The following is a 14,202-nucleotide window of genomic DNA, read 5'->3' on the forward strand; positions in this document are numbered from 1 at the left end:
CCAAAAACCTCACAGTCTGAGGAGGGGACTGGCCTTGGATCTGGTGTTGCCGTGGGCTGAGAAGCACCTAAGAGGCACTTTTGCCCCAACCTGGCCCTAAACCGCCTCCTCAAAAAAACTGAAAATAAGCTTGCTGAAGCTGCTGCCGATGTCCTGGGGTGTTTTCACATTCTTTAATGGACATCTGCAGTTAAAAACCTCAAAAAACGAGCTGAAAACCACTGTGTGAGGGGAGCCAATAAGGGGCTACATGTACAAACGAATTGTTTTGCGACTCGCAAATTGTAAGTCAGAGCGACTCGCAATTTGCGAGTCGCAAAACCTTATGTTGAACAGTGTCAATGACACTGTTTGCAATTTGCAAGGGGGTCGCAAATGCCCTACTTCATGAGTATTCATGAGGTAGGCTGCAATTTGCGACCCCCTTGGGAATGGCTGCCCTCACAGGGATGGTGGCTTGCTGGAGACAGCAGACCACCATGTCTGCTTTTAAATAAAGCAGTTTTTTTTTGGAAATGCAGCCCGTTTTCCTTAAAGAAAAACGAGATGCATTTCAAAAACAAAAAAAGAAACGTTTTTGTTTAATTTTTTCAGAGCAGGCAGTGGTCCGTGCTCTGAAAAACTGTTTTTACTGCCATTCACAAAGGGGAATGGGTCCCATGGGGACCCCTTCTAGTTTGCGAATGGGTTAGCACCAGGGTGACACTGGTGCTAACTGCGGTTGTTTTGCGATCGCATTTGCGGTCACAAAACAATCATACATGGGACTGTGACTCGCAATTTGGAAGAGAACACCCCTTCCTAATTGCGACTCGCAATCCCTTTTTGCGATTCGGTAAATAGTTTACCAAATCGCAAAAATGCATTCCAACATACCGAAGTGCATTTTGCGCATCGCAAACGGCCCGATATGCTGTTTGTGATGTGCAAAATGCTAAGTACATGTAGCCCAAGGTGTGTTACACGGTGGCACCAGGTGAGTTGGCAGGTCTGCTAGTATGCAGTTTTGCTCCATTTATAATATTAGATCCCAAAACATTCTAAGTTTTGAACAGGACTCAAATCCAGACTCTTGTTTTGCAGTTGCCCCCCACCTTGCCGACCTTTCTTTTCCCCTGTTTTTGTAGATGCTAAATCTACTACTCACCACTCAAAATGTCAATTGCAAAAATATGGACACAGTATCATTAGAAAATTGTACAAAACAAGCCCACCACTACCACTCTTTATCGTTGATTGGCTGCTCAATACATAAACACTACAAAAACAAGCAAAATACAAACATCACAAAACCAATATACACAGTAAACATATTAACTGAAGCTCCCCTTAGGACGGTCAGGGGTTAAACATGGCCATTGGCTACTTTATATTATTAGGTCTGGCTTGCTAGCCATAGCAGTCTGCACAACCCACTGTTTATAGTAATAATAATAATATAAAGGGAGTAGACTTTGGGTTAGTCTCCTTCAGCCATGGATTTGAGACTTTGTCAATCGCATTTTGGATCAGCCAGAGGAATAGTTTTAATCTCTCACCATCATGCTTTTAGCTGTTTAAGGTATTATTCTGCCTCCTAAGGACCGCATTGTATTCCACCTTTGGAAATTACTGTTTTGTGAATAAAGAACCCATTTTTAAAACAATGTTTCAATGCTTCACCTGCTAAAAGCTGCACATTCTGCCTGATAATGAACTTCTTATATCAACTATCATCTAACACGGTGTATATGTTTATCAGTTTTATTTTGCAATTTTTATGCAAAGAAAACAACATAAAAAATAAGAGAACAAGCCTTTTTAATAAAAATGAGACCCAGCACATAAAAATGCAGGTTCATTCTTTCACTGCTCTTACTTCAGAGTAAACTTTTTTCTTATTTTAATGGGAATGCTCAATACACTAAAAGTTATTTTTCCATCGGTCCCTCTGACTAATAAATGGGCAAAGCATATGGACCACTGTAAGGCCCTTGAGAGACCAATTTACCAAGGACGTGGGTGTCCAAAGGAACATGGAATGATTTGGCAGGGGTGGGCCGATTATAGAGGCATCACTCTGGAGCCCTGCCTGGCTCCGCCTTGGACTCTGCATGGACAACTACAGGCACGAAGGGCGAGTATGAATACAAGCCCTGTAATAATGCTGTATGGTCCTCTGGCCAAAGGGAGGGGGCGCGGGTGAAAGATTCAGCACTGAAGTGCAATGATATCAGAAGAGCGACCCCTGGTGGAGCAAGATGTAATATTACACCGTGCATGAATATGTATCTCATAAGGGATGTGGGGCTTGCTTTACAAAATAAAATAAAACGTTTTTTTTTTTTAAGTTACTTTTCCAAAATTGCTTCTATGATTCTTTTGTTTACCTAAGTTACATCATTTTGTATTAACTGCTCACAATCAATAATGTGAGAGGAACCTTTGTTTTAGGGCATTAAAGTGTGCTGTCTTGAACTGACTGTGGGAACAGTCCTGCGAGTGGCTCGGCAACCGAAGAGGAAGTCACAAATGGCGTCCAGATGTTGAAGCTTTTCTTTTGTTAAATCCCAGGGTCTCAGGAGCAGGTACATTTGCTTAGAGACAGTTCTTCACTGCAATCATTCAGAAGGTGACAGTGAGAAGCGGATGTAGGGAACTGGATTTCATTCTGTTGTGTTTCCTCTCCTCTCCTTCCTTTGTCCCTTGGCCATTTTACCTACACTTTTTGTTTCAATTGGTCGGGTCTATTGGAACTTGGTGGAGGAGGGCGAGATGCATCTCTTGCAAATAGAAGGGCTTTACCATGCTATGAGCAAATGACTGACTACATTGCATCAATCGTAATTACTTTAAATTTCTTAATTACAGCATGCACCCCTTTCTGCAGAGCTTAGATCAAGCGATGTTGACAGTATGAAGTCAATGATCCAGGGCTACCTTAAAAACATTATCCTACATAGGCTATCTTTGGAACCACAGGCTGCAGATTAAAATCAACCTTTATTTAAATTTACTACCACTTAGACCAAAATGTCAGTGCTTTCTGGAAGAACACATTAGAATGCAGCAAAAAAACAGGGGTGCACCCTTCAACTATATACTTGTGGTTTGTCTGAATTAAAATTTGAGCCATTCCTGCAGATGTGGAAATCGTCTCTAAAGATTCCTTTTTACTGATGTACTGGAAGGGAGCGAAGGCAGAAGTTGGGATGCATGGGCCATCACCACAGTTCCCTGCTTAATCATCTGCCTTGCTATTATCTCCAACTGCATGAGCCATGATTTCAGTCAGAAGGCTTCCAATAAATGTGACAAGGTAGCCTAGCATAGAGTAAACAGTGTATTTATAAATATGACCCGCTAGCCCTTTTTAGTGATACATAAGCTGTAATGTTGGCATATACCTGGGTAGGGATGGGGTTGAATTATACTAGTGAGCAAAAACAAAAACTACTTGTCTTGTTTTTGAGAAGCATGCTTGTTTTAACAAAAACGGCCTTTTGACTACAGTGGAAAAATAGATTTAATCAAGAATTATTGATTTCTAAAATCCATGGGTTATATAATAATCATTTTCAGGAATACGTATCTAAAAATGTTCAGCACATGTGAATACTCCTAAAATAAGTTTGGATATTATTTTCCATCCATCCTCCCACCCATCCTTCTGTCCATCTGTTCATCCATTCATCTATCCTCTTCCTCTCTGATTATTCTCCTGACTGCATGTCTCCCTGCTGGCTTGTTGCCTGCCTGCTCCATATCTATCTGTCTGTTTGTCAGGCTTATTTGACAGTCTATTTGTCTGCTCCTCTGATTCTCTAACAGTCCCTTATTAGGAGGAATCTACCTTCAACTTAGTCACTGAATTGCAGCTGTTCATTCTAAGCCCTCCTCTAGTTTATCTCAGTTCTTTGGGGTGGGTGTGGATTTGTTACTGTCTTTCCTTTGCACTTACCTGGTCAGTATTTCTAGCTGATCCCTGCGACATTCGGATGTTGCTTGACAAAGGAAGCAGCCTGGCATTGATTCTTCATGAATTAAGCTCCAGCTTTGACACTGTATTTCACTGTCTAAGGCTTCACTCTATAGACATTAGACATAAAGCTCTACATAGACCATGTTCTTATCTAAAAGACCATACTCAATCAGTACTCTTGTCATCCTACCATTCTCAGTCCAGACGGCTATGTGGGGTATCACAGGGCACGTCACTTAGTCCTACGCTCTTTAACATCTTTGTTACTCGTCTGGCAGAGCTTACTTGGGGTTTGGCTTTCCTATGCTGATGATACATAAATTGTGGTCTCCTTTGCGTGCACGAAATCTGCCAACCCTACTCATTCCCATGGCCGTTTACCTACTGTGACAGATGGATGGGCTTAAATTCTTTGAAGCTAAATGGTTATAAGATCGATCTGCTCCTCTTTGGCGGTGCTTCCTTTATTTCATCTCTTTTTGGTGCACCCCTTAAGAACCTGCAAAGATCTGGGAGTATACTTAGATGTCTTTTTGTCATTTACAAATCAGTAGAGTTACTTATACACATGTTTATCATCTGCAGATGCTCCAGAATTACCTACCTTCTTCTCCCTCCTGAGATTTGCTTTTCAGTTGTTCAGGCATCCACCATGTCATGCATTGACTGTGGCAACTACCTTTATCTGGGGCTCTCACACAATTCTCTGCAGCACCTTTAACTGGTCCTGTGACGAGGACATAAACATTATGTCCTCGTACTGGAGCATGGGGCAAGCGCTACTCCTTGAGCCTCCCCCCACCACCCTAGGGCAGGGATGGTAGGGGAATCGCTCACCTTTCCTTCCCCATCCCATGACCCCTCCACTGAAGCGATCGTGTGCTGATCTCATCAGAGGTCATCTCCCATCATGCTGGCCGAGGAGAAACAAATTCTTTTCTCCTCGGTACAGGGGCAGGGGAGGTCAGGGAGGCATGAAAAGGAAAGGAAAGGTTTTTCCTTTCCTTTTCATGTCTCTCTGAATGCCACTAGACACCAGGGATTGTTTTTGTTTACTGCTATAAGGGGAGCGACCCTTAGGCAAGGGTCGCTCCCCAGGGGACCATTTTTTAATTAGGCCTTTTCTGCCCCCCCCCCCCGGGGGAGATCGGCCCATATTAATTAGCCCGGGGCAGAAGCCACTAGACACCAGGGTTTTTTTTTTTTTTTTTTAATTGTCATAAGGGGAGCGACCCCTTTGGCAAGGGTTGCTCCCCAAGGGGGAGGCAGCATTTTTTCCTAAGGCCATTTCTGCCCCCTTTACCCCCCCCCCCGGGGGGGCTGATCGGCCTATTTTAATTAGGCCGGTCTGCCCCAGGGGTGCAGAAGCCATTAGACATCAGGGATTTCTTTTTTTTTGTTACTATGTTTATAAGGGGAGCGCTCCCTTAGGCAAGAGTCGCTCCCCAGGGGGCAATTTTTTTATTCAGCCTTTCCTGACACCCCACCCCGGGGTCAGATCGGCCTGTATTTATTAGGTCGATCTGCCCCCAGGGGGTGGCAGAAGCCATTAGACACCAGGGATTTTTTTTTAATTACGTTTATAAGGGGAGCAACCCCTTAGGCAAGGGTCGCTCCCCAGGGGCAATTTTATTATTAGGCCTTTTCTGCCCCCCTTGGGGGCAGATCGACCTATATTAATTAGGCCGATCTGCTGGCAGAGGAGGCAGAAACCACTAGACACCAGGGATTTTTTATTTTGCACCAATTTCACACAGGGGGCGCGACCCCTTAGGGAAGGGTCGCTCCCCTGAAGGACAAATCTATTTTTGTAAGACCCATCTGCCCCCAAGAGGGGCAGAAAGCCCACCAGAGACCAGCGAAGATGGCCATACTCCCACCCCAAATAAGTGGGGGCAAAGTTGTTCTGCCCACCGGTGGGCAGATGGGGCAATTACTCCCGATCCATTCCTAGGGGGACAGAAAGCCTACTAGATGCCAGGGAATTAAAAAAAAAAATTGTGGGGTGGTGGCTACTAACCAGTATGGGCATGGTTATGCCCCCACCCCAGATGAAGGGGGTAACAGTCTTTCATCTCTCCCCCTGCACACAAAAATATCTTGACCCTGGCAAGCAAGAGGACATTTGATTATTTTGAGTTTTGGTTTTACATTTGGGCCATGAGAGCTTGTCTAACTCTCAAAATCATCCCACTTGGAATGGTGAGGGCTCCACTTTTTGGACACTGCCATGTAGAAAGATCCACAAGACCTAGACACATCTAAAAACTATATACATGGGTGAGTCCAGGGTGGTGTGCTTCACATGCACCCTGCACCATTTTCTTACCCACAATGCACTACAAACCTCCAACTTTGCTTGACATCACACGTTTCCCACATTTTTGTGATGGAACCTTCCAGAATCTGCAGGAATCCAACAAATTCCTACCACCCAGCACTGTCACATCTATATCGAAAAAAATTCTGCCCCACTTGTCGGCCTGAAAATGTTTTTTTCCAACTGCCCCTTTTGACCAGCTTTGGTTCCCCCTAATTCTTTTACCTGTTTTTGGCTCTTCCCTGTCACAGGCACTTGGCCCACCTACACAAATGAGGTATCATTTTTATCAGGAGATTGAGGGGGGCGTTGGGTAGTAGGAAATTTGTGCCAGTGTAGTGATCCCACACAGAAATGTGGGAAAATGTGATTTGTTTGCTAAATTTGAGGTTTGCTGAGGATTCTGGGTAAGAAAACACTGGGGGATCCAAGCAAGTCACACCTCCCTGGACTCCCTCGGGTGTCTAGTTTCCAGAAATGTCTGGGTTTAGTACGTTTGCCTAGTTGTCTGCTGAGCCCAGGACCAAAAACGCAGGGCCCCCCCACCCAAAACAGGTAGTTTTGTATTTGAGAATTTTTATGTGTCCACGTAGTGTTTTGGGGCATTTCCTGTTGCGGGCACTAAGCCTACCCACACAAGTGAGATACCATTTTTATCAGGACACCTGGGGGAATAATGGGTGGAAGAAAATGTGTGCCTCCTCGCAGTTTCCAGAACTTTTGGTCACCGAAATGTAAAGAAAGGTGTTTGTTTGCCAAATTGTGAGGTTTGCAAAGGATTCTGGGTAAAAGAACCTGGTTAGAGCAACCCAAGTTACCCCATGCTGGATTCCCCTAGGTGTCTACTTGTCAGAAATGACCAGGTTTGCTAGGTTTTCCTAGGTGCCGGATGAGCTAGAGGCCGAAATCCACAGCTAGGCACTTTGCAAACAACTGGTGTGTTTTCTTTGGGAAAATGTGATTTGTCCATGTTGTGTTTTGGGGCATTTCCTGTCGTGGGCATTAGGCCTACCCACACAAGTGAGGTACCATTTTTATCAGGAGACTTGGGGAATTGCTGGGTGGAAGGAAATTTGTGGCTCCTCTCAGATTCCAGAACTTTCCATCACCGAAATGTGTGGAAAAAGTGTTTGTTTGCCAATTCTGAGGTTTGCAAAAGATTCTGGGTAACATAACCTGGTGAGAGACCCACAAGTCATCCCATCTTGGATTCCCGTAGGTGCCTAGTTTTAAAAAATGCACAGGTTTGGTAGGTTTCCCTAGGTGCCAGCTGAGCTAGAGGCCAAAATCCACAGCTAGGCCCTTCGCAAAAACAAATGTTTTCTTTGGGAAAATGTGATGTGTCCATGTTGTGTTTTGGGGCATTTCCTGTCACGGGCACTAGGCCTACCCACACAAGTGAGGTACCATTTTTATCAGAAGACTTGGGTACACACGGGGTGGGCGTACATTTGTGGCTCCTCTCAGATTCAAGAACTTTCCATCACCGAAATGTGAGGAAAACGTGTTTTTTTGCCAAATTGTGAGGTTTGCAAAAGATTCTCAGTAAGAGACCCTGGTGAAAGCCTCACAAGTCACCCCATTCTGAATTCCTCTAGGTGTATAGTTTTTAAAAATGTAGGGGTTTGCTAGGTTTCCCTAGGTGCCAGCTGAGCTAAATGCCAAAATCCACAGCTAGGCAATATCAAAACACGACAAATTTCAATGTAAAAATGTGATGTGTCCATGTTGCGTTTCCTGTCGCGGGCAGTAGGCCTATCCACGCAAGTGAGGTACCATTTTTATCAGGAGACTTGGGGGAACACAGAATAGACGAACAAGTGTTATTGTCCCACCTCTTTCTCTACCTTTTTTCCTTCCAAATGTAAGACAGTATGTAAAAAAGACGTCTATTTGAGAAATGCCCTGTAATTCACATGCTAGTATGGGGACCCCGGAATTCAGAGATGTGCAAATAACCACTGCTTCTCAATACCTTATCTTGTGCCCATTTTGGAAATACAAAGGTTTCCTTGATACCTATTTTTGACTTTTTATATTTCACCAAATGAATTGCTGTATACCCGGTATCCATTGCAATGTGCAGCTCCTTAATTGGCTTGGAGTACCTAGAGTTCTTGATGAACATACAAGGCCTATATATTCTCGCAACCAGAAGAGTCCAGCAGGCGTAACAGTATATTGCTTTTGAAAATCTGACATCGCAGGAAAAAGTTACAGAGTAAACGTGAGAAAAATGGCTGTTTTTTTCACCTCAATTTCAATATTTCTTTCATTGCTGCTGTTATTTTCTGTAGGAAAACCTTGTAGGATCTAAACAAATGACCCCTTTCTGAATTCAAAATTTTGTCTCCTTTTCAGAAATGTTTAGCTGTCCGGGATCTAGCATTGGTTTCATATCGATTTCTGTCACTAACTGGACGGGTGCTAAAAGCATAATAGTAAAAATGGGGTATATCCCAGTAAAATGCCAAAATTATATTGAAAAATTTGGTTTTCTGATTCAAGTCTGCCTATTTCTGATAGCTGGGAAGATGGTAATTTTAGCACTGCAAACCCCTTTGTTGATGCCATTTTCAGGGAAAAAACCACAAGCCTTCTTCTGCAGCTCTTTTTTTCCATTCTTTTGAAAAAAACTAAAGTTTTACTGTTTTTTTGGCTAATTTTCTGGTCTCCTCCAGGGGAACCCACAAACTCTGGGTACCTCTAGAATCCCTAGGATGTTGGAAAAAAGGGCGTAAATTTGGCGTGGGTACCTTATGTGGACAAAAAGTTCAGAGGGCGTGAACTGCCCTAAATTGCCAAAAAAAGGCTCAGCACAGGAGGGGAAAATGCCTGGCAGCGAAGGGGTTAACTAATTCACAATCTGTCAGCAAGATAGTTTCTAAATGTTCCCTGTCATCCCCCTATAACATCTCACCTTAGAAACTTGCATTGGCTGCCAGTGGAACAACACCTGCATTTTAAAGACCTCCGTGTTGCTCGCCCCACATTTTACTGCCCTTATTCAAAGTAGAATTATATGATATTTCACTGTTGATCAGGTAGCAAAACCTTCTTTTTGGTGCCCAAGCCTTGCGAGTCTCTGCATATTTCTTTCCGGTCAGAATCAAATCAGTTCAAGTTCCATAAGAGTTTTTCAATTGACTCCCTTCCCCCTTGCCAGCCATATAGCGCCAGGCAGGGCACCCACCTCAGCATCTATCTATCTACCTGCATGCCTGCCTACTTTTCTTAATTGATTTTCATTGAAAAGAGTGGGTCTTAGTAACTGCTGAATGAACATCATATAGCATGAATAATGTAATCTTTTCAGGCATTAAATACAAGAATGTGAGACCCAAGAATGAAGAATACACAGATAGCAAAGAGATAGAGAAGCAAAAGAGAGACGAGATAGAGACAAAAACCGTACACCACAATGCCGCAGAAACTGTAGTATATCCACTAGTAGCATTAGATATAACCATGGGTGGCAATCCCACCATGTCCGCAATTTGGGGGGATCTGACATCAATTAAGTACAACCATGGATACAGTTCAGTAAGACAGTGCATTAGTTATTTCTGTCACCAGATTCATGAGGTAGTGCTATGCACCACGGTCGCCCTCAGACTTCACAGTAAACATGTGGCTGGCATTATTGTAGTAAGTCTTCATGTCCCAAAGTCATGATTCAGAGGGGACGTTCATCATTTTTGGAGTCCACTTTTATCACAAATACATTCCAACACTCCACTCCCTTAACCAGTACACCTTGCAGTTTCATCTTAGAGTAGCAAACAGCTTCAGTTTGCATCCATGCTAACAGTGTACTCAGCCATTCCCCTACATCAGGGACAGCCGATGCTTTCCAATGCATCGCTATTTGGCGCTTAAAGAGAACAAGGGCCAGGTCAATACATTTGTGATTGTGTTTGTCCGTTGCTGTCCGCGACCACACCCCCAGTACGCAGGACTCTGGTATGAGTGGCACTGTATGGTCAGCTATCTCACTTATGATTTATGTAATCTTACCCCAACTGTGTTAAAGCGGCTGACAATCCCATGTCAGGAGATAAAATCTTGCCCCATAAGTTTTGCAGCGGGGTCACACTGGGGCCTCCCTGGAAATATCTGCGCTATCGTATGCAGCAATAAGTAAGTCTGACGTAAGTAAAATTGTGTATACCAGTACTGTGTGTTACAAGGTACTTCTTTGATCTGTCTTGAGTCCATTGGCTATCAGTTAATGGGGGGACCATACCATGTCCCACCACACCTGTGCCTGTGTGAGCTCCCTAGATGCTGTGTGCTGCAAAGCCAGGTATATGTTGGTAATGGCATGCTGAGTGCCCCCATGTCCAAGCAAAGTATGTAGTATCTGGGAGCAGGGAGGCTCTTTCCACTCCACCCCCTATTTGGCTAGTATCTGCCTCTGTGGCGCATCATATGTCAAGAAGTGCCCCACTGGAATTATTAATCCATTCCTGAGTTCATGGAACACCCTCCTTATACAGGCCACTCAGTGTCAGGAAGCCGTGCCAGACCAAGCGCCCACAACAGCTCAGCCGGTCGTAACAGCCAAACCCGGCATCTGCCTTATTGGGGCCAGAAGAGAGTATGGCGTCCCATCATCATGTCTCATCACATACCTCACCCAACACAGGCAGGACATCCTCATCTGCCTGCTCTCTGTAATGTGTTGGGGTCTCTGTGACGTCACCCATGTATACATTGGGACTCCATGTAGAGCCCCTTGGATCTGTACTCTCTCGGGCAATCATCGGAACCCAGCCACCACATTGGCCACTGGAGCTGGACCGCCGCATAGTACAATTCATAATTGGGTGCACCCAGCCAACCCTCCGATTGCGGTTTCTGCAGCACCTGTAAGGTCACCCTTCTTCTACCCCACCCCAAATGAGGTCTGTCAGTAGGCTGTGTACTTCCTTAAAAAAGCTCTGAACCTATTGCAACACGCCCCACCGGTGACAATGGGAAGGATGTCCAAAAAGGGAGAGACCTGCAGATCCCCTTCAGGGCCCTGTTAAGGTTGCCCTCTCTTGGGTAATCTGAAACATGATAAATCTGTATTCCTAAACATTTAAAAGTATCATGGCACCATTTTTATCGGCAATGAGGGCGAACGCCCCTTTTCGGTGCAGGCACCGGCACCAGCGCCAGCGGAGAACTACATGACGTGTCTCAGTTAACTAGCAAGCCAGACATCTCCCCAAAGTCATCCATCAGAGTCATTAAGTGTGGGAGTGAGGAGGGGGCATCACGTTGGAACACCAACGCATCATCCGGGTACCACCTGATGCACCCCATGAACCGGTATTCCCCATTGTTTTGCTTGAAGTCACAGTTCTCATGCCAACGGCTCCAGAGCCAGGGTGAATAACTGAGGGGATAATGGGCATCCTTGCCTGGTACCTCTATGAATAGCAAAAGCATCTGAGATGGTAATGCCTGTGCACACTCTCGCCATCGATTTGCTGTATAATGTCTTGATCCAGCTCACAAAAAACAGAGCCAGAGCCATCTGTGTGAGTGTGGACACAAGGAATCCCCATTCCAGGGTATCAAAAGCCTTTTCTATGTCTAATGATAATGCACAAAGTTCCCTCCCAGGACCTGGGGCCATATCAATAAGACGAATCAGACACGTATTATTAATGAAGGTATTGTGGCCAGGAATTAACCCTGATTGATCCGAATGCACTAGACTATTAATAACCAGGAGTAGCCTGTTGGCCAATATTTTCCCTAGAACTTTAGAGTCCAGGTTCAACAGGGACAGTGGTTGATATGATTGAACATCTAATGGATCCAGATCTGGTTTAAGTAACACTACTATCAGTGCTTCTCTAAGTGCTTGGGATAGTTCGCCAGTCTGTCGGGACTCATTAAATATCTCCAATAATTTTGCCACTAGTGTGCCTTTGTATTGTGCGTAGTATTTGATGGGGAGTCCATTGGTGCCCGGCATCTTATTCCTAGCAATGTCTTTTATGGCCAAGTTATTTTCAGCCAGCTGCAGTGGTGCCTCTAAGTCCTCTTTGTATGTAGGCATTAGCCAAGCCAAGCCGTCTAGGTAAGTGTGCACGCAGTCCATTAGTGGTAAAGGTAGCGCTCAATACAGCGATTGATAATAGTCCTTGAAAGCAGAATTTATAGGCATTTGTGTATTCACCATCTTGCCGTCAGGCAGACGTATGGCTCCTATTGGCTTTCTTTGTGCATCATCCTTAACTAGCCACGCTAGTAATCTGCCTAATCGGTCCCCTTCAGCGTGTATCATGTCTAACTGCCTCCCATAATCATGCGTCTCTAGACACATCTCCATGTCTCTATATTCTCCATTCAGGGTGCGCAGCTGCTCTACATAGGTGGGTGAGCACACTACTTCCTTTTCTAGGGCTCTCATTTCCTTCTACAGTCGGAAGAACTCAGCTGACAGTGCTATTTCGGGCCCCACAAGACGCTGCCATACCATGGCCTCACACCACTACCTGGTGGGTCTCCCACTCCAGTGCACTTCAAAATAGGTTACGAGCAGATTAGAGAGGGCTCCTCTGTATGGAGAGTCCAATAGGACCTCCGGTTGAAGACGCCAGGTGGGTATTACAGACCGTTCTCTGCCCCATTTAGGGGAACATCAATGGGGAGTGGTCCGAAAGCATACATGCCATGTATTCAGTTCCCTGGGCCCGCCATCCCAGGAATTTGCTGCATAGGAATAAATCTAACCTCGTGTGGATATCATGGACTGGTAAGTAGTAAGGGTATTCTCATGACATAGGGTTGTGTAGATGCCAAATGTCTCATAAGCGATGTTGCGTTGTCAACTCCTGCAGGTGACGTGTTGCTCGGGTGGATGTTGCACCCTGCATTGTAAGGTTAAATCTGTCTACGTGTAAATCTGGGTCACAATTGTAAACACCCCATCATATTCCCGGGGACCTAGGGTCATGCAGTATGGCAGGGGTGAGGGTATTGTGGAAAGCAGATTGACCAACATTTAGGGCGTATACCCTATCAGCAGGGGAAGGCCATCAAGATGTCCTTCCAAGATCACATACCGGCTGCCCGGACCAATTTTATGCAGCTTCACAACATATGGTACTCCCAGAGCAATTCCTATCAACACCCCTTTAGCGTAGGCAGAGGAAGTAGTGCTATACACCTGTTCCCTCCATCTATTCCTCACCTCATTAAGTATGGTTTGTGTGTGTTGTGCGTTTGCTTGTAGAATCGCCACTTGTATATGGCAACGCTTAAGATATGCTTGTATTTTGCTATGCTTTGGGGTTTTGGCCATACCACAGATGTTCCATGTCAAGAACTTATATTGAGGTGCGGTAGTGTTCTCTTGTTCACCCATATGGTGGTGTGTCTGTATACCATACCCACTCCTTCACCCCTCTGGAAAATAAGGATCCTGTTGACCTGCAGTAGCATCCCGGGACTGAGGACCCTATGTATCCATAGCGAATACTTTGTACCCCGACTGCTGCTCCCAGCATGTTTCACCAGTCCCCCATATTATAATGCAGTGAAAGAGACACCGTATAGAGGTTAAAAAGGTTGAAGGAACCAAACATAACAAACTTAACTTCCACCCTTGCCGGTAAGACTGAAAGTCTCCAGCCTAATCTCCTCACATAAACATTATCAATACTAAGAGTAAGTTAATAGTTCCTTAACATAAACCTCTTCCAATTCGGTCATCGTCCTGAGGCGGGGAACTCTCTCAGAAGCGCAAGTTCTGCTTTTCTTCCCGCCTGTGCTCATGACAGTTATGTTGGACCTATGTACCCGGACCCCTCTGCCATTATTCTGGTAGACCCCTCATCCAGCAGGCCCAGGGGAGTGCCAAAGGTGCCCATCAATACTGAGGAAGAAGTTGTGCCACTACAGTAGATCATCTGCAATC

At 44.9% G+C, this 14,202-nt stretch overlaps 1 protein-coding gene across 2 annotated transcripts in view; it reads right to left on the minus strand.

Moving 5' to 3' along the window:
* LOC138268422 (leukocyte elastase inhibitor-like) overlaps window positions 1-14,202 on the minus strand; it is a 108,851-nt gene that overhangs the window by 65,923 nt on the left and 28,726 nt on the right. The gene's annotated exons all lie outside the window — the stretch shown is intronic.

This window comes from Pleurodeles waltl, chromosome 2_1 (assembly GCF_031143425.1).
Source record: "Pleurodeles waltl isolate 20211129_DDA chromosome 2_1, aPleWal1.hap1.20221129, whole genome shotgun sequence".
Classification (NCBI taxonomy): Eukaryota; Metazoa; Chordata; class Amphibia; order Caudata; family Salamandridae; genus Pleurodeles; species Pleurodeles waltl.